The sequence below is a fragment of the Bubalus kerabau genome, chromosome 10 (assembly GCF_029407905.1).
Source record: "Bubalus kerabau isolate K-KA32 ecotype Philippines breed swamp buffalo chromosome 10, PCC_UOA_SB_1v2, whole genome shotgun sequence".
Lineage (NCBI taxonomy): Eukaryota > Metazoa > Chordata > Mammalia > Artiodactyla > Bovidae > Bubalus > Bubalus kerabau.
This window is the reverse complement of record NC_073633.1, coordinates 51,754,814-51,774,244: the sequence shown is the minus strand read 5'-3', so window position 1 is coordinate 51,774,244 and position 19,431 is coordinate 51,754,814. Positions and strand designations below refer to the sequence as shown.

At 41.4% G+C, this 19,431-nt stretch overlaps 2 protein-coding genes across 3 annotated transcripts in view; both read left to right on the top strand.

The window, feature by feature from the left end:
- LACTB (lactamase beta) overlaps positions 1 to 12,915 on the top strand; it is a 104,409-nt gene extending 91,494 nt beyond the window's left edge. Inside the window, exon 10 of the mRNA XM_055537719.1 lies at positions 12,328 to 12,915. The gene's annotated coding sequence lies outside the window, so the exon portion shown is untranslated. The remainder of the gene's footprint in view (positions 1 to 12,327) is intronic.
- Positions 1 to 19,431, top strand: part of RAB8B (RAB8B, member RAS oncogene family) — a 70,159-nt gene that overhangs the window by 11,796 nt on the left and 38,932 nt on the right. The gene's annotated exons all lie outside the window — the stretch shown is intronic.

Below are 19,431 nucleotides of genomic sequence, written 5' to 3'. Positions count from 1 at the left end.
TGCCTCACTGGGGAGGGAGCCCCTGGATCCAAACTTAGCATTTGCATTCTTGCTTTAAAGCAGGGCTGGGGGCCTCCTAGAGGTGGGCCATCAGCATCTGAGAGGAAGAAGTAGCAATGTGGCAGTGGCATTCTTTATGCGACTTGGGGCAAGTCAGCAGCCAGCCTCCCAGACTTCCTTTTTTCTCCATAAGCAAACAGGGAATGTTGTGCTAGATTCAGTCTATAGTCCCTTCCAAAACTCTGATCCTAAGTGGTGACGACGGGCTCACTCACCACTTTTATTCACAAAATGGTAAAAACAGATGTGAAAACTGAAGATGACATTGTATAGGTAAAAAAGAACTTGGACTTTTGAGACAGAGACTCAAATTCAAATCCAGACTCTGCTAATGCCTGTTAAGAGCTTTGAGTGAATTATTTAACCATTTTCCATATTGATAAAGGAAGAGTACTGCAAGAATTTTATTGTTTTATTTTGAGAACGAAATGCATTGTTGTGTGCATAATACCTTTGGCACATGGGAGACATAGAAAGGCATGTGTGTGTGACTGTGTGGGTGAACTCAATCTGAGTTCATTGAAGGTAGGTCCACACAGCTCTGAGAACCTTGGCGATCCATGGGGATTTCAATGTTACAACACTTGCTTTTAATTAATAACAGCAAATATTTACTTGGCCACCTCATGCGAAGAGTTGACTCATTGGAAAAGACCCTGATGCTGGGAGGGATTGGGGGCAGGAGGAGAAGGGGACGACAGAGGATGAGATGGCTGGATGGCATCACTGACTCGGACATGAGTTTGAGTGAACTCCGAGAGTTGGTGATGGACAGGGAGGCCTGGCGTGCTGTGATTCATGGGGTCACAGAGTCGGACACGACTGAGCGACTGAACTGAACTGAATATTTACCGAGTGTTTACTATATATCAGGTACAGTTTTAAGCATTTTACATGAATTAACATTTTTCATGGGTTGACCCATTTAATTCTCATAACAGCCTCTCAGGTACGTTGTTATTATTTCCGTTTTTCCAAATGAGATAATCGAGGCACAGATGTTAAAGAACATCTCAGGGTCACAGAACTCATAAGTGGTAGAACCAACTTGGATTTGAATCCAGGCCGTTTGGCTCCAGAGTCTGTGGTTTTAAGCCCTAAGCCTTTATGCCCCATCGGTGACTCAGAAATACTAAAAAAGAAAAAGATTAGCTACCCCTGGTGGCTCAGATAGTAAAGAATCTGCCTGCAATGTGGGAGACCTGGGTTTGATCCCTGGGTTGGGAAGATCTCCTGGAGAAGGAAATGGCAACCCACTCCAATATTCTTGCCTGGAGAATCCCCATGGACAGAGGAGCCTGGCGGGCTACAGTCGTGGGGTTGCAAGAGTTGGACACAGCTGAGCGAGTAACACACACAAGGAGTTGATGTGATGCACGATGCGTTGTGGGGCAGCTCCTTCCCAGCTGGGTGACATCATCACATCCTTTAAACCTCCTTGGTCCCTGTCTCCTCTTCTGCAGAGAACTATCGTGGAATGGTTTAATGGAGTGTACTGGAGGGAAGCATTTAACACAGGGGCTACACATGCAGCCAGGCTTAGTAAATGGTGAGGGTTTGGCTTTTCCCTGGTAACTTAAGAAACACCTGTTAGAATAAGTTACATAAAAAATATGAATGGGAACATTTTGGTTACTTAATGGGATATGCTTTAAAGTTTAGGACTGTATGCGTTTAACTAAGCTCAAACGGGAACCGTTTCTTTAAACTCATTCCCAAAGTGAAGGTCCTTATGCCTCAGCTGGCATAAGGAGGTGTCCAAGACAGCCCTTGGCCTTGGCTGCAGGATGTTAATGTGATGATATAAGGGGCGAGTTCTTCAGAGCCTTCTAGCTGCTGCAAACTCTCAGGCATATTGAATTCTTTCTTCTGGTGAAAATATAAATAAAATCAGTGTTGAATGCCCTGTCTAGGAAGGACAAATGTTTCCATTTAAATATTTGAGCTCAGTGTCCTCTGTTAGGGCCCTGAATTTTAAATGCAGTGAGTTTCTGAGTGAGGTTCTGAATTTTAAGGAATTTGTTTGCATACATGAATTTGAACAATATATTAAATCTTGAAACACCATACCTGATTTTAATGGAGTAAATTACCCAACTTGAAAGTTAGTTACTAGGTTTTTCTTTACCTAATAATCAAAAGTCATTAATCATATTTTCACAGTATCGATACATGCTAGTAGTTTCTTTTTAACCATTAAACTATCTCTCCAAGAGGATTAGGGAAATAAATGTGTCAGGGTGAGCATATAGCATGATCTTCCTCCCTTTTAACCCATTTCCTCCCACATACTAAATGATTACTTGTACATGGTAGGAATAAAGCCAAAATTGGGTTTAGCTTTGTACAGTGCTTACTTAAACCCAGAAGGTGAGGTGAGATGCTCTCCTCTAGTTTAAAAGTATTTTTAAGCATTTATATATGTGTGTGTGTATGCACACATGCACACATATTCATAGATGGTACAGGAGGTGACAGAGACCAGGTCACAAGGAGCCTCGAGGGCTGAGGTTAGGAGGAGAGCATTTTTTCTGACTGTAGTTGAAAGTACATATGCAGGGCCATGTGCAGGGAAATGATACACATAATTGATCATTTTTAAAGCTGCAGTGGTTTTAAGATTGAGTTCCGTCTTGGGGTTTAATGGCACTGAAAAACCACACTGTGTAACTTTCTGGTCCAGTCCATCCCCTAAAATCATGTTGTGTCCAGAAAAGTGTCATGTTAAAAACGTTCAGTTAGCCAGTCTTGCCTCCTAATGAAGCATAAAAATTGTGAGGGTTGGCTCAGCTAATGTTCTGAGCACTCAAATGTGCCAAAATTGTGAGCATGCAGAAGCTGTCAGGACATCCCACCTGATGGTGACCTTCTGGAAGACAGGAATCATGGCTTGCCTCTTCAGAGCTCATTTGTTTGATGTTCAGGCATGCAGTATCTGTGGGATAAATGAACTAACACCATATATTTCCTTCTGAGGAATGGATTTGAGCCTCCTGTAATAGTGAGATCTCATCCATTAGCACATACATAATCTTCAAAGGATATGTAATTATCACCTGTTATTGCTTATGGTCTTTCTCTAGATATGAGAGTGATAAAATCAGTCTGTTTCTCTTTTGCCTAGAGTATTTGCCTATAGTAATAAATGCCTGCTGACTTCACTTACGCCCACTTGTAAATGCACAGTTTCTGGTGTGTGGAAGGCCCTGCTTAAGTGTTTGTAGCCTGAATGTACAGTTGGTGGCCATTAGCACTCTCCAGCTGTTCATGTCTCACTCAGATCGCAGCAAATGTCTCCTCTTTCCCCGTATTTTTCCAGCAAAGACCCTATGACTAACAAGAACTTTGCCAACATCCTTTCTTGCCAGAAATTTCCAGATAGTTTCATCTTCCCTTGTTTCCTTTTGCCTTCTCTCCGAGGAGCCGGTGTTGACCTCTCGGTTGACCCTCTTTCTTTTCTTTCTTTTGGCCACACTGCACAGCATGCGGGATCTTAGTTTCCCATCCAGTGATTTAACTGTGCCCTGTGCACTTGAAGCTCAGTCTTAACCCTTAACCACCAGGGAGGTCCCCGGTTGATGTTTTTGATGGAATACCTTTCCACTCTGCTGGGGCCAGGCTCTGGCAGTCATCTTCCTCTCATGTCTTCTCTCTCCTCTTTCTCTGGCTCAGCTGGCTCTTTCTGCTCTGCCATTAATCCTGTTGAAATCACCTCCATTTTGATAAAGAGATCCCTTAAATTTACTTCCTCATGTCACCTTTCTTGCTGTTTAACTTCTTGAAAGAGAAGTCTTATCGCTTGCCCTTTCCTACCATCTCCTCACTCATTAACCCTTGGAAATCCTGCCCTGCCTGCTCTAACACTGCACTCAGGGGGTCCTGTTCTCACTGAACAGGTCAGTGGCCTTTGCCCAATCCTCATCCCCCTTGGCACTGTTTATTACTTGCTTCTTGAAGCTCTTCCTGCACCAACTTCCAGGAATTGTCTGCTCCGGTTCGTTTCCTACTGTTCTAACTGCCTTCTGGTTCCATGGGTAGTCTCATTTGCCTTTTGATTGAAGTCATTTTCCAAGTATCTGCTCTCTATTTTTTTTTTTTCCTTTTTTGGAAATTAGACACTCTAATGCAATTTGCAATCACCCACCTGTGTGATTACGTGAGTGCAGGTCCCAGGTCTGCTGGTCTTCAGTGTATCTCTAGCACCTAGTATAGTGCCTGGCATATAGTGAGGGCTGCCGTCTATGGGGTCGCACAGAGTTGGACACGACTGAAGTGACTTACCAGCAGCAGCAGCAGACATCCATAAGTGATGAAGCAGGTAAGCTTGCTCCCTTGTAAGCCTTCCATGTCTGACTCTCCAGTGTCCTGTCTTGTATCCCCAGCCTTTCCCAAACTCCTGCCCTTCACCCCAACATGAATTAATTTCCTCTTCATATCTAGTACCCTTCATGAATTTTCATATATCTGTTAACACTACTGTCATATTTTTTTTCATTTACCTGGGTTCAGAAATCTGGAAATCTCTTTGTTCTTTTCCTTACATCCTGTACATAATTTGTTGCTAAATCCTTTCCATTCTTCTAGTCTCCTGCTTTAGACCCTCAATGCCTCTCACCTGAACTTTGCATTCTCCTCCTGGGTGGCCTGAGCACTCAGTCTCACTTGGACAGCAACCCCCTCCACCCACTCCATTCCATCTCATACACTCTGATCAATTAACTGTGGAACATAGCTCTGATTATACATCATGTTAATCCCTTATCCCTCCCCTGTAAAGTCTTATCTTTCACTTTGTCTAACTGACTATATCTTCCTCAGTCTGCCATTCCAAACCCCTACCTTGTGGCGTCACCTTTATTTCCTTCATCTCCTTTTTGGTTAACCCACGGACGCCTATTAAACAGTGGGCAATGCCTGAGTTTCCACCTGACTGGTGAGGTTACCAGCTACCCTTCCATGAGAGGGCTTCCCTGGTGGCTCCAACAGTAAAGAAACTGCCTACAATGTGGGAGACCTAGATTCAGTCCCTGGGTTGGGAAGATTCCCCTGGAGAAAGAATGGCTACCCAATCCAGTACTCTTGTCTGGAGAATTCCGTGGATGGAGGAGCCTAGTGGGCTACAATACATGGGATTGCTGAGTTGAATATGACTGAGCGACTAGCACTTCACTTTCATGAGAAGGAGTGGCATTTTTAAGTTTCTGAGATGAAGTGGTTCCTGCATTTTTGGAATGAAAATGCTCCTTGTAAAATGATGGTACTAATAGATAGTCATTATTTATCTCATTATCCTTTGCAAAATTAAAAAAGAAATACAATCAGTCGAATTCTGGCTATTTTGTTTTTCCAGGGGGGAAGAAAAACCTTTCTAGCCAGTGTTCTACCCAAGCAAATTTTATGGAATACAGAGTTCCTAGCTTAGTATATTCCATCTTTTAACTTCTTTCATTCTCACCACCACTACTCTTTCATCCTTTCTCCTATGTCCCCTCCTGCCCCTGCCCCTGCCCGCCCCCCTCCCCGCCCCCACCCTGCCACCGGAGATTTCACTAATTCACAAAATTCAAGAGTCTCAGAATCACTGCTCTATGAGAACAGATGGTTCCATGACACCCCTCATTCTGCCTGTTGACATTCTGCCTTTCTTTCTTGAGTCCCCTCAAATGTTACTTTCATTCTGTTGTCAGAGCCTTCTTTCTGTGCTTTCTCTTTCCTCAGTGGTACTTTATACCCTGTAGTAGTTTGGACTTTGGCATGGCATTTCCCATGTTCTTCCTGTGTTCAAAGTAGAGCTGGCTTCCTTCTCTATTTTCCCAGCTCCCCACCCCCACGAAAGCTTTCTTTGAGGCAGAAGCTTGTTTTATCTTTGTGTTCTTTGCATTTGCCAGACGTTGTATTTGGCACATATTTGGAGCTTGGAAAAATTGTCCTTGAGCTGAAATTTCAGGGTGATACTGATGAAATGATTAAGTAAAGCTCATCTTTGGAGGTAGGGAACCTCTAAAGGCACTAGTTTAGAATTTTTCTTCTGACAGTTCTGAAATTAGAATTACAGTTGCTTACTAAAATATGTTAGGAATGATGATCTGTTTATCTTTTAAAGATAAAACAATCTTAGACTGCAACCCCAGATAGCTCCGGGCCAGGGGAGGGGGTGGGTGGGTAAGGTCTGCTGTGGTTGAGGTGGTCAAGAAATTAAACATTTCATTTGGCCTTTTTTTGTGGAACTTCTTGGAACATTGATTTTGATTTCATCTTGACAAGAGGAGGCCCTGAAAAGTCTTCTTTCCCCCAGGTGATAAGGCTGCACTTTCTTGTCTCTGGCTTGCCCTAGAGCTGGCAGCACCCTGTGAACATTGGCCTGATCTGGATAAGGAGGCTTTCTCTGTATCTACGAAAAAGCTATCTTTGAACTAGATACAGGCCTGTCACTTTTATTCTTCTTTAAACAAAAAAAATTTTTTTTTTAATGAACTCGATTTTTCTTCCCACTTTGCCTGTGCCTGCCCTATCCCATCAGATCTTCTGTTACTGAATTTGGATTATGGGAAAGCAAGCCTGGCTGGGAGATAAGACAGGTAGTTTCACAACTGGGCTTCCTAGTATACGCACCTGAGGCAACCTTCTGTGCAAAGTTCCTCCTCCCCGCCCCTGCCTTTTTAGTCATGACATATGGGATATTAGTCATGGGATTTTAGTCATGGCATATGGGATATTAGTTCCCTGACCAAGGATTGACCCCATGCCCTCTGCAGTAGAAGCTCAATGTCTTAATCACTGGACCACCAGGAAAGTCCCCTCACCTTTGGGTTCTTGACCTCTTGTGATGGAACAATTTTTCAACTTTTTCCACGGAAGCACTGACATCATTTTGGACTTGGGGACAATGGTGGGTTTCTAACATGGAAGACCCTGAGAGGAGAAGGAAGAGGAAGCCGCTGCCTCTTCTGTGTCTTTTCTCCTGAAAAAGAGGTGGAGAGGGCGGTGGCTGGTGATGGCAGTGGTGGTGCCTACGGCTGTGGCTAGTTCTTGGCCTTCTTTTCCTCAACTGGAGGCTGCTTTTGTGTTACGAGTGACTGGCGGGTAAATAGAAGACAAGAAATTGAATTGTCTCTTGAGGAGAAGGAAAGCTTAACATCATAAGCAGTGTGCTAAACAGTGCTGCTTGATGTGATTCTGATTAGCTTTGAAGAGCCAGGACTTAACTCATCCCAAGGAACTTCTTCATTTTTTGCTGAAAGATAACCACTGCACAGTGACCCTTTGGAGTTCTTGCAACATCAGAAGATCAAAGCAGGAATAGAGTTTGGGGAGGGTTCTGTACTTTGTTTGAGACGTGTGCCAGGATAAAAGTGAATGATCAGCTCCACCCTCATTGGCTTAAGTGTTTTACATTAAAATCTCTTTTGGCTTTTCTGGCCTAACTTTTCTGACAGGGGAACAAATGATAGAATATTGTTGCTAGATCACAAGTAGAGAAATCACTGGGATTAGGGGGAAATGCTTCACAGATGTTCCTGAAACTTCAGCCAAGTTGAGTGGATTCTTGCCCCTTTACGTACTGGGAGCGTGGGAGATTACTGTCTGTTGTGACTGCTCCGCTCCAGGTTGCATTCACTCCCGGTGTCTCCTGGGGACAAGCTTATTTAACCCTGTCATACTTTAATGATGAGGGCCATTTGACAGGACAGAATGTGTAAGGCTTTGGAGAGATTCTTAGTTTGAAATTTTATTTATATAAAGGATCTTGATACTGTATTTAGCAAATACTTTAAATATAGCTTGTTAAAAGTAAAAGTGAGTATGGCAGAGTTCAAAATTAACTTCCAGTTAAATCCACTTATAGCTTTGGTGGATTTTTTGCCAGGCACCCACATTTTCCTTAGTCTCACCACATAGTGACTGAGATAGCATCCCTTATATATCAGATCTGAAGATGAAATACCCTAGTTGATTGTTCCACATCATGTGGAGTCCTGTCTTCCTTGGACGGTGCATTGTGTTCCTGCCTTCTGAGTTGGCATGAAATCATGCTTGGTGCAGGGCATGCTGAGCTAGTTCCCAGCAAAAAACAGCAACAACTCGATGCCCGGGTTGTTGCATTGGCCACCGTGTTTATTTATCATTTTTACAGATAGTTTTTAAGGGAGGGATTTCACCAGCACGTTTACTGTTTCAGTTCATGTTCAGCTGTGACTCATTCTACTCTTAACTCCATTTTGCTTGGAAATTTTTTTGTGCTAGAAAATGTCACTTTCACCCAGGGGAGGGGAAATTCTGATTGGGGATCAGAATAGCCAAGATACTGTAGTGATAATCTGGCATCATCTTTGACTCAAGGAAAAAAATAGAGAACCCCTTACAAAGGAAAGTGTTGAAAAGGACACAGTGATTCTTATAAACAGGTGGGGGAAAGGAAAGTCACCTCTGAGCTTTACTGTGGGAAGGAGGTGGGGTGTGGATCAGGGAAATTACTATAGAATTTCTATACATGGCAGGGTAAGGGCCTGTGGACTTCCCCATGTGTTGCCTTATCCACCGAGACAGCTCTAGTGAATTGCCTCACGATTGGTGTATGAATAGAGAGAAAGACGCTGAAACTCTCACACTTGATCCTGAAAGGCCCATCTTCATGTATAATCAGCCACAGATGTCTGTATATGATTATATATTCCCGTAGTGAGCAAATGATAAATGTAAATGAGAACCGTGATAAAATTTTGCCTCGCTTGCTTGCACATTTTCAGAATAGAATTAAAAGCACATGCCACTGTCAGTAGTTAACTGTGAGGTTCATGTTAGGTTTTTATAAGACTTTGGCAGAAACATAAAACATGTTTTAGTGTCAAAGTCCTTCCTCTTCCCTCTTTGCCTCCCTTCCCTCCTTCTTCCCTTCCTCCCTTCCCTTTGGAAATGAAAGGAAACTCTCTAGGTTCTGACTCATCTCTTTTCAAAACTAGGGATAATTCCAACCTCAACACAGATTAAATTAATTTTCGTTTCTCTAGTACCTGAAAATGTACCTGAGTTATACTAGATAATTGCTTTCTAACATCTTTCTTCAAATGAAATTCAAAGGATAAATGTCTACGAGGCACTATTTCACTACCCCAAACAGGTGGATGTGTGTGGAGGTGGGGTATGGGAAGGGAGACAGAGGTCAAGTTAGGGGAGCAGTCATAATATGACTTCGGTCAGTGGATCGGTACATGGTAAATCTTTGTCCTCCACATAGTGCCAAATGCCCAGAAAAGCCACTGTACTGCCTAAAGAATTTCTTGTTCATTTAGCCACTTGTACTTATGCTAAAACTAATCTGTTCCTCTTGTAAATTCATTAGGCTGTGCATTATGCCCACAGATAAAGCAGCTTTCATTTTAAAAATGATGACAAAAGCTTAAGTTATTATAAGGATGTTAAAAAAAATGAGGAAACCAAACAGTCTTCCTCTGATTAAGGGGAATTCTTAACACGAGTTCTCTTTCCAACCACATTTGTTTATGAGTACTGAAACTTAAAATGAGTAAATTGTCTTCCAAATAACATTCTGCATTTTCCATCTATTCCTCTCATATCTGCTCTCAGGAACAAAACAAACGTAGCTTCATTCTGTGCATCAGTTTTGTATAATGTAGACATTTTCAGTGCTTAAAAATTCAAATTGGTTATTCCTTTCAAAGCCTTAACAGTGTGGGAGGTAAAGGGTCTGTTTAATGTAGTTATCCAAGAGCTTAATTCCAGTTTGGAAAAAAATTCCGTGATGGTGTCGAATTCCTTGGAAAGGGGTGTGCTTGGTTTCTAACACGTTCCAAAGCTTGTGCATTTGACAATGGACATGACCAGGGCGGGTCTCCTGCCTCCAATTTCAGCAGCAGTTCATTTCTCTTTTCTTACGTGACCATCAAGATCCGAGTTTCTGCTTTTGAGAGTTCACGTTTACATTTTTTTCCCCCTCCTAACTTAAACACTGTATACTTTTTTCTAAAGAAAAACATATTTTCTATGAAATACATATATAGTATTTATTTTTCTTGTTTACTAAGGTCTTTAGAATTGAAGGAGGGTCTCTATAGAGTGCCATGTCCTCATACCTTCTACCTCATCAGCGTAGAATCAGGTGTCTGCAGTCTCTACAGGGTTCTGAGTTGCTTCCCCATTCCACATGGGCCCCATATCTACTGTTCCTGTTTGGGACCAAATGCTATGGTGGTCCCAGACCACCAACAGGGGCCCAGGGAGTTTGGAGACTAATGTCTACATAATTGAGTCCCAAGATCCTTCCTCTCTCAGACTCATCCCTCCTCCTCTCTGATTTTGACCTCTGTCTTCTCCATCTGGACCTAGGTTTTTCCTCTTGTGTAAAATAGGGATAGTAGCCCTCATGAAGGCTTATGTTGAGACTAGTGGTAAGGTATATTAAGTACATAGCACAGAGCCTGGCACTAAGTGGGCTCTTGAGGAATGTCAGCTATTTTTATTAATGATAGCCTATCCCATTATAACTGTCAGCATCATTATATGTTGAAGGGGGAGGAGTCTCAGGAGAGTATCTTGAGGGGTATTATTTAATAATGATTCCATTATACAGGGTGATCTAATCTGATGCTCATTTGTTTGGCTACACTTTGTTCTCTGGTACACTTTGTACTGTAGCCATTCTGGACTGATTTAAAGTGAAGTTTAAATCCCTGATTTTGCAGGCAATTATTCCCTCGTTTAAAAGATACAGTTCTATTTTATTGATTTGTAATAAGGTAAATTATCAAACCCTGTTGAATTCTTGTACCCTTTTTTGAAGGTACTTTTTCTCATTTGCTTCTTGGCCTTGGGCCAGTGAATCAAAGCATCTCAGGTAATGAGGAAGCAGAAGCTCTGGCTTTGTCTTGCTCAAAAAATTGGGCACGTTACCCAGGCAGCATTTCTGTCATTGGAATTCTCCTTTTGTCTCCTTTAAGTCTTCTTCACCTTACTCCTCTCTGTTAACTTTACCCACAACACAAAAACATACATGTACACTTTTTAATGGCTTCTTAAATTTAACAGATATTTTAGTGCTTACAGTATACTGGGCCCTGAAGTTGTCATTTTTTTCCCTTTCTCTCTCTCTTGTTAAGAAGTGAAGCTGGAGTGGCTTTTCCTTATCAGCAAAGGAATTTTAGAAAAGAAAGAAATAGCTTGTGACCTTTGGTTGACTTCCAGAATGTTCTTTAAGCCAGTGTTTTTCATTGTGGATTGCAGCCCATTATTGGGTCATGGAGTCAGTTTAGTGTGTCCAGACCAATCTCTCTTTGGACGGAGGGGAAGAGACTAGACCAGAACATAAGAATAGAAAAGAAAATATATTGTTTACAAAATATACAAACAGCTCATACAACTCAACAACAAAAAAACAAAACTACCCAACTGAAAAATGGGTAGAAGACCTAAGTAGACACTCCTCCAGAGAAGATATACAGGTGGCCATTAGACACACGAAAAGATAAACGTTTAACAGCTCTTATTATTAAAGAAATGCAAATCAAAACTGTAATGAGCTATTACCTCACACCAGTCAGAATGGCCATAATTAAAAGTCTACAAGTAACAAGTGCTGGAGAGGATGTGGAGAAAAGGAAACCCTCCTACACTGTTGGTGGGAATGTAAACTGGTGAAGCCACTATGGAGGATTGTCTGGAGGTTCCTTAAAAAACGAAAAGCTACCATATGATCCAGCAATCCCACTCATGGGTGTGTGTCCAGAGAAAAACATGGTTCAAAAGGATACCTGCAACCCCAGTGTTCACTTACGTAGAATCTAAAATATGATGCAAATCAACATACCTGCTAAACAAAACAGACTCACAGATAATAGAGAACAGAGTTGTGGTACGGGGTAGGGGAGGAAAGGAATGGGAGTTTGGGATTAGCAGAGGCAAACTATTATATATAGGATGGGAAAATGACAAGTTCCAACTGTATAGCACAGCAAAGTATATTCAATAACATGTGACAAACCTTAATGGAAAAGAGTATATATATGTGTATGTATAACTAAGATTAAGGCATCCAGTCCCATCACTCCATGGCAAATAGATAGGGAAAAAGTGGAAACAGTGGCAGATTTTATTTTCTTGGGCTCCAAAATAACTGTGGACCATGACTGAACCCATGAAATTAAAAGATGCTTGCTCCTTGGAAGAAAAGCTATGACAAACTTAGCATATTAAAAAACAGAGACATCACTTTGCCGACAAAGGTCTGAATAATCAAAGCTATGGTTTTTCCAGTAGTCCTGTATGGATGTGAGAGCTGGACCATAAAGAAGACTCTCAGCACATAAGAATTGATGCTTTCAAATTGTGGTGTTGGAGAAGACCTTTGAGAGTCCCTTGGACAGCAAGGAGGTCAAACCAGTCAATCCTAAAGGAAATCAACTGTGATTATTCATTGGAAGGACTGATACTGAAGCTCTAATCCTTTGGCCTCCTGATGTGAAGAGCCCACTCATTGGAAAAGACCCTGATGCTGGGAAAGATTGAGGGCAAGAGGATAAGGGGGCGACAGAGGATGAGATGGTTGGATGGCATCATCAAATCAATGGACATGAGTTTGAGCAAATGCAGAAGATAGTGAAGGACAGGGAAGCCTGGTGTGCCACCACTGATGGGGTCGCAAAGAGTTGGACATGACTGAGCCACTGAACAACAACAGCAGCAACGTGGAGACTGTACTTAATTGAATAAATTATTTTTGTGTGTGTGAAAAAAACTAGACTTTTTAACTCTCAGGCTTTTGTTGATGGAAGGCTTCCACTGCTAGTTTGACTTGCTGTGTTTCTGTAAGGTAATAAACCTATTTTGGGTAATAAACCTATAGTCTGTCTCCTGTTTTTGTTTTTCTGCTTTCTCTCTCTCTAAGTCCACTTAGAGAAGGGAGAACAACCATTCTAGTTGTTGGAGCAATGGCAAAAGGTCCCACACAGCAGAGATGTCTACAACATATGGTTTTGTGGTTGTTGCCAAAGTTTTAAGAAAATTATGGTTTCTGAAGGAAGTAAAACTTCCCTATATGAAATATTCAGTTTCCACTCCTCTTCCCAACCTGGGGTGTTATATTGGTTCTCCTAATATACCTACAGAATTATCTCATTTCATGTATGTTTTTAAAAATCATCTAGATTCCTAAGCCTATCAGGTAACAGAACCTTAAATTATAGGTAACAGAACTTTTAATTCAATTCTGTTTCTCTAGAAGAGACTGTATTACTATCTTTTCTTCATTCTAAAAAGAAAAGACATCTGTTTTATGTGTGCTGAGTACTGTGTTTTTGATTTGTTCTTTTCTCAATAATTTAATTTAGTGTTTGTGTGCCTTCCCTCCCTCCCTCTCTTTTTTCCCTCCCTTCCTTCCTTCCTTTCTTCCCTCCCTAAAGTTATCCAAATATGTAGCTTAATTTGTTAGGCATTAAGATGCATTCCAGTAGGATCGGTTTGGAAATATGTCAACCTGATTGTTTTCAGAAGTAGAAGTGATTAATCAGTGTCAATAAGTATTTATTGAGTGCCTATGATGTTCTTGGCAAACAGGAGGGAAGGTTACAAAGAGAATAGCTTGTAAAAGATGAAGCTTCCCTTCCCTTCATCCCTTTGAACATGTATTGAGCACCTAGTTAATCAGCTGCATACTGTGCCAGATGCTCTGCCTAAATTGAATCGGGAAGGCAAAACTTATCATATGAAGCAACAAGAATAATTAAATGCCACCACTAATGGTATTCTAAATTTGGTAGAAATTTAGGGTCGAGAGTGAGCAGAGTTGACCCAGATGTCTGGAGGACAGAGGAAGTGGAGTTACTGGGCTACTTAAGTCATTGTCAGGATTCCAAGGGGAAGGATGGAGAATGTTTCAGATGGCAGGGGAATCCTGGAAAGACAGGGAATATCAGAGGGCAACATGAGGGAAGCATTTCTGAGTGTATGTACTGAGGCACTGTGAAAAGTAGGGTTAGATATATTGGGTGAGGCCATGTATTTTAAGGTGGGTAATTGTAGAGAACTCAGAAGCTAAAAAGGCACCCCACATCCTGAGGTGCTTATCATCTAGTCTGGGAGAAGGGATTATAAATAACTAACCAGAATGTCCTGTGAGTACATGATGGAGGCTGGTACCATGGTGGAAGTAGTATAAGCAAAAACCTTGGAGTCACCGTGTCAGTGGCTACCCTTGAGCTATATTGGTACTGCTCCGGCTTAGAGCTTGGCAGCATTGCTGACTCAGTGACAGACTTCCTTTTGGAAGCCTGGCTCCTGACTTGCTAGCATATTTCACCCTTAAGTTCACCAGGTCTTCCTTTCCCAAACTGCCCCCAGTTGATTCTGAAGCTGCAAGACAGTAATAGCAAGGTATGTACTGAGGTATGTACGTTACTGAGATCTTCCTGCAAGATAGTAATAGCCAGGTATATACATCTCCAGCTTGAGATCCTGAATGTGCTTCTCCTTCAGGGCCAGGATGTGGTTGGGAATCTGTCCAGGGACTTGCCCTCTGTCCCAGGCTCCCACATTAATGGTGGAGATGTTTTCTTTAAAGCAACTGTTGAAAATAATTATTCACATTACTGAACGTTTGAGTCTCCATTTATCTGACTTTTCTGTCTGCTTATTTATTTGCCTACTTGATGTTGTTTATGGAGGTATCAGTCAGCTTTTGCTGATACACAGCCCCCAAATCTTAGTGGTTTATAACAGTAACACACATTTAATTATTGCAGCTAAAGGTTGATCATATCCTTGGTCAGTTCTGTCAAATCCATTTCTTCCAACTCTTTTCCTACCCAGGCTCCTGGGTCAGCTGGCTTTAGACTGAGTTCAACCAGTTAGAGACATTGGAGGGAGATTGGAGGAGAAGAGAAGGGGAGAAACAAGGTATTTCTCCTCCCTTTTGGCCCCAGGTGGCTTCTTCAGCAGACTGTTTCTCCGGGGCTCCAGCTCCCACTGGATAGGGGCACAGTGGTTCCATCCTTTTATCAGGTCTAGGCCTTCAGCTCCAGTAACTGTCTCCTTTTGTCTCTCTGGCTTGGGAGTGGTAATGGTTCCCTGTTGTTTCAGCAGAAAGGTTTACTTTTATCATCCCCTCTTTGCTGTACTTAGTTGCTTAGTCGTGTCCGACTCTTTGCGATCCCATGGACTGAGGCTGCCAGGGTCCTCTGTCTATGGGGATTCTCCAGCCAAAAATACTGGTGTGGGTTTCCATGCCCTCCTCCAGGGGATCTTCCCAACCCAAGGGTCAAACCCAGGTCTCCCGCATTGCAGGTGGATTCTTTACCATCTGAGCCACCAGGGAAGTCCAGGGAATCCCCTCTTTGGTGCTCAGCAATTTCATGGCTTGTATAACCAATTCCCTGTATTAAATTCCTCCTATGTAAATACTTGAAATGGTTTCTCTTTCCTGATTAGACCCTAACTGATGCGTTGTTTCAAAAAAGGAGTATTTCTTTTGTCTTTGTGGTGGTGTTTTTTTCTATAGTGCAGCCACAGAACTAGATATCAACCCATTTTATTATCCCACAAAATATCTCCTAATAAAGCAATGTAATGTGAAAAGAATACTAGGTTTGGAACCTAACTGAAGTCCCAGAACAGTCTATCAGCTGGTCATATTTTAATCTTTTGTGATCATTTGTAGTTATTTCCAACATAGTTTCTTTCTCATTATAAACTCAGAATTGGAAGATGCACCTACAATTATAAAGTTGTATAAAGCAGTCATCTCATGTTGGAAGAAATCTATGTGCATTTAAAGAGTATTCTCTCAATGACCAGGAAATACACTTGACCACTGATGATACCCTTGGTATCCTAGATTTTTTGGTTCTTCCTAGCTTTCCTTTGGAACCAAAAGCATGTTCCCTGGGGCAGCATGAGTTATCATAATTCCTGTCTTGCAGGCTGACACGAGACGGATTTCCATCGTAAGAGCAAAAGTTGCCTCTTGCCCCTTCTCCTTAAACACCCCTTATTTTGGGCCTTGCCTGAGGAGAGAGGTTTGCTTTGATTCAAAACAGACTTGATGTGATGGAGTCTTTCCAGTTTGAAAGATTCTAAGATGATCAGATCTGTTTCATATTAGCCTAGCATAAGAATTCTTTATGGAATGGCTATACCAAACATACTGAGAGGGCTCACAGAACTAATACCTAGTATTCAGGTCCACCCAGAGTAGACCCATCATCCTTTTGTGATCTAGAGATGACCTAGAGCTAGGTTCAACTTTCATTGCTCTTTCGGAAAGTGCTTCTTCCCAGATCCTTTGTAATCTGAATTCTTAGTGGATAGCCAAGTGAAGTGAGCTAGGCAGGCACAGATAAACATCCCTGCTTTGCTCTTCCTAGCCTGTCGTCTTGGACAAGTTACTCCTTTGAGCCTCAGGTTCTCTGATAGTGAAATGGGGGATAATAATGGCTATTTCTTGTGGTTATACCTGGAACATAGTAGGTACACAGTAAATGGTAGCTCCTTAATATCATTTCATCAGTAATAGACAAAAGACAAAGGGGCTCAAGATTCTACAGATGAGCTCCAGAGTTATCTGAGCCTTTTAGTCTTGGCTCATATAACTTAGTAATGATAGTTTTCATTTGAATTTTTTAATTTTAAATTAATTTTTTAATTGGAGTATAACTGATTTACAATGTTTGTGTTAGTTTCTAGCAAAAATTGTTTTTGATATTACCATTCTTTGTAAATGTGATGTTTGCTCATTTTGATTTTTACCTGGTCATCACAGCTCTTAGAGTTCAGAGAAACTATCACACTTGACCAAGACTATCACTTATATATTGGAGTGCTGGGTGGATAAAATGAGTCCTTTTTTTTTTTTTTTTTTTAAGACTGTTTTAAATCCTAAGCCAAATCGGTTTCTAAACAACAGTGAAAAATTGCTATTACCATTTTTGCCATTTGTGATAGACAAATGCCACTTGTTTTCTCTGAGCCTTTGGGGAGATAATTATACACTTGCTTATGGAAAAGATAGAATTAAAGCAGGCAGTTTCATATCTTAGGAAATCATGTTTTCTGTTGGTTCATCGTCTGCTGTTAGTTCATGCTTCTGAAGAACAAACCTTAGAGTATTATCTTTAACAAAAGATGTAAGTATGACATGGGATTTTCACATTATGAGATTTTGGGGCCTATTGGCCTGAGAGCTCCCTGAGACCCGTAACTTTTCATCTTTGTATTCCTTAGCACATAGTATCTTGTCAGGCTCAGGACTTCGTGTCAGATAAATACTGAAATTTGTCTTTTCATTAGTAAACTTGATTTTCATTCATGTGACTTATCTGCCTAAGCTCAGCTTCCTTGTATCTGTCGTATGTGGTTGAGCACTGTTATAGCAGTGTCTTTTATATAGACAAAATGAAGCTGTCTCAGTCAGTTTTCTGTTTTATAATTTGAGTCATGGATTATACTCACAGATAGGCTGAGGAACCAGTTGCAAAGTCGAAAAGAGGGCCATGTCTGCCACTTCTCTGTGCTCAATATATCATAATTTTCAAACATGGACTGCCATGCTGAGGCCTGCAGAGGCTTATTTGAAGTCGATTCAGTATCCATTTTTCTGAGTGCACAACTTTTTTCTGTCACTTTCAGAAATTCATTCAAAGAACACCAGTCCAATGGGTGTGATCTCTTCTGTTCCCAGAATGGCCAGTGACATTTTTCTTCACCTTCCGTGTTCTGCTGATAGACCATCTGGGGTTACAAATACACAGTCATTGTGTATCAGGTTTCTTAACTTCTTTGCATCACTGCTGTATGCATTTCCTGACCTAATGACTGCACTGTCCAAACCGGGTGCACTGACATCGTGACCACCAGATGTGGAAATCCTGCTCCGGGCTTGCCCGAGAACATCTCTGAAATGACAGTGTGTCTATAAAATGATCACATGTTTGGAGAGTCCTGTTTTTGTTTTTCACTTTAGTAACTGAGGGTTACAGTTAGGGTGTTGCCAGTGTACTTTCTGGATCAGTCAGAAACTGGGTAGATGAGTTTTAGCATTTTAAAATACCACCTTTTCAATTGCAGAGGTCAAATTTTCAACTTGATGATCAGGTTTGTTTTGTGTAGTTTTTTCTCAGCTGTTTATATGTGGCAACACTTGGGCTGGATCCACTCCTCCACGCCCAAGAACCTGAAATTATCTATTCTCTGTACCCCCGAGTTTACTTTTAAAATAATCTGTATATACCTGCTGTTTGTTTTTTTCTAAACCACATTGTAATATGGAACCTTAAGTAGAAAGATGAGTTAAAAATACACAAAGCAAATTATTCACCAGGGCCACTCGTGCCCTATGTGGTGTGTGGGGATATCGTGAGCCTCGGCTAAGCAGCTTTTCAAGTTCAGCGAGCTCCCTTTATTAAAGCTTGCACTGTTGCCCTCTTCTGTTTTACAGCTGATTGGATTAATTGAATAAGATTAATAAATTATAGTATGGCAAACTCAGAATTATCTTGTTAATTAAGGGCAGGGATAGTATGGAAAGATGCCTTTCCTCCTGGGTGTGTCCTGCCGATGCCCCCAGGACACATCATGTGAAAGCAAGCTCACGTTTCTTTATCCCTTTTTTTGGTCTTCCCACACATTTTCTTGCAGGTGACAGCAAATAAACTGAATCTGAGGAATCAGAAAAGGGACACATTTGTCTAGGCTGTTTTGTAGATAATGGTTGCAGTCTTCACTTCAAGACTCTTTTCAGGAGTGTATGAAATTGGTTATTTGGTGCCTTTTTATGCTTTCCCCTGCATAGAAACAGTATTATATTCAAGGGTAAGATTTTGTAGGAGCAGTCCCCCAAAGCTTGGTTTTTGTTTTTGTTTTTTTTTAATTATTTATTATTTGGCTGCACTGGGTCTTCATTGAGGCATGCTGGCTCCTTAGTAGTGGCGTGTGGGATCTATTTCCCTGACCAGGGATTGAACCCAGGCCCCCTGCATTGGGAGCTCAGGGTCCTAGCCACTGGACCATCAGGGAAGTACCCCCCAAAAACTTCTTTAATCCAGAATTTGAAGTTTAGTTTCAGTGACTACTATTTCATTTCTAGCATTTGTAACATTTTCCTCAAAATTGCATAATGTAAAGAAATGTGGGAATATGTGAACATTTTAAGTTCATAAATTTGAAAATCACCTCACAGTAATGTACTTACCCTAACATAACTGCTTTACTGTTTTACATGTTGCTTCCCATATGTACATATATTTTCTTCATATTTACAGACATAATGCCTTTTATATTTTGCTGCTGCTGCTGCTGCTAAGTCGCTTCAGTCGTGTCTGACTCTGTGCGACCCCATAGACGGCAGCCCACCACGCTCCCCCGTCCCTG